This window comes from Piliocolobus tephrosceles, unplaced genomic scaffold (assembly GCF_002776525.5).
Source record: "Piliocolobus tephrosceles isolate RC106 unplaced genomic scaffold, ASM277652v3 unscaffolded_41478, whole genome shotgun sequence".
Classification (NCBI taxonomy): Eukaryota; Metazoa; Chordata; class Mammalia; order Primates; family Cercopithecidae; genus Piliocolobus; species Piliocolobus tephrosceles.
The window spans coordinates 3252-4769 of record NW_022325952.1 but is presented as its reverse complement, the minus strand read 5'-3'; the positions used below and the strand labels follow the sequence as shown (position 1 = coordinate 4769).

Genomic DNA, 1518 nt, shown 5'->3' with positions numbered 1-1518 from the left:
CAACACAAATATAAAACATAGGAGTAAATCTAATAATTTTATAAGCAAAATGGATTAGCCAGGCTAATTAGCCTGGCTAATTTTTGTATTATTAGTAGAGACAGGGTTTCACCATATTGGCCAGGCTAATCTCGAATTCCTGACCTCGTGATCCACCCACCTCGGCATCCCAAAGTGCTGGGATTACAGGTGTGAGACACCGCACCCGGCTGAAAAGGGAACACTTACATACTGTAGATGAGAATGTAAACTAGTATAGCCACTATGGAGAAGAGCATGGAGGTTCCTCAAAAAACTGTGTCTTTATTAAAAATTTTTTAAAAAATTAACCAGGTGTCGGCCGGGCGCGGTGGCTCAAGCCTGTAATCCCAGCACTTTGGGAGGCTGAGACGGGCGGATCACGAGGTCAGGAGATCGAGACCATCCTGGCTAACACGGTGAAACCCCGTCTCTACTAAAAATACAAAAAACTAGCCGGGCGAGGTCGCCGGCGCCCGTAGTCCCAGCTACTCCGGAGGCTGAGGCAGGAGAATGGCGTAAACCCGGGAGGCGGAGCTTGCAGTGAGCTGAGATCCGGCCACTGCACTCCAGCCCGGGGGACAGAGCAAAACCTTGTTTCAAAAAAAAAAAAAAAAAAATTAACCAGGTGTCATGGGGCATGACTGTATTCCCCTGGAATCGCCAACAATAGAGAGCTGTTAGATTAATTAGAGACCTGAGATAATAAGAAATCCAGGCATCCTTTACATAGTCTTCTGTTGTTCTTTCTTCCCAGAGACTTGCGAATGTGTGGAATGACACTATCAGCAGCAATTGTAGCCTTGATAAGACAGTCGAATTCTTTTTCACTAATAGCAGGTTGCAAATGATGAGGGGTAATAGCTTTACCTTTAAATCTTTTGGTGCCTTTGATGCGGCTTCAAGTATCTCTGCAGTAAGGTATCCAAGGATGGCTACACTGTTCACAGTGGCAGTCACGCCCACACATCCATGACTGGTTGTCCTACATTTCAGATGTCTGTCTATGAATATGGCCCACTGGGAACTGTAAGGAGGCTCTCTGTGAGCGGGAAACAACCACCTTTGTCCTGGCCTTTCCGGTGTCCTTCTCAGCCTTACCACCACCCTTGCAAGTTCTGCCGAAGTTCAAACAAGGCAGAGAAAGGGCTAGTCAGACACACGGTGAGATCCTACCACCTACTGCTTCATGGCACGGTGATTCAGACTGTCCAGAGAGTTTATGTTTTGTATGTGTGGTAAAATATATATAACGTAAGACTTACTATTTTATTTTAATCTTTTTTTTTTTTTTTTTTTAAGACAGAGTCTCACAGCCCAGGCTGAAGGGCTGTGGTTGTGATCTTGGCTGACTGTAACCTCCACCTCCTAGGTTCAAGTGCTTCTTGTGCTTCAGCCTCCCGAGTAACTGGGACTGCAGGCGTGTGCCACCATGCTCGGCTAATTTTTTGTATTTTTAGTAGAGACAGGGTTTCACCATGTTGGCCAGGCTGGTCTTGA

At 46.0% G+C, this 1518-nt stretch overlaps 1 pseudogene; it reads right to left on the bottom strand.

The window, feature by feature from the left end:
- Positions 1-747: 747 nt before the first annotated feature.
- On the bottom strand, positions 748-1136 carry LOC113223483 (annotated as a pseudogene).
- Positions 1137-1518: the final 382 nt, after the last annotated feature.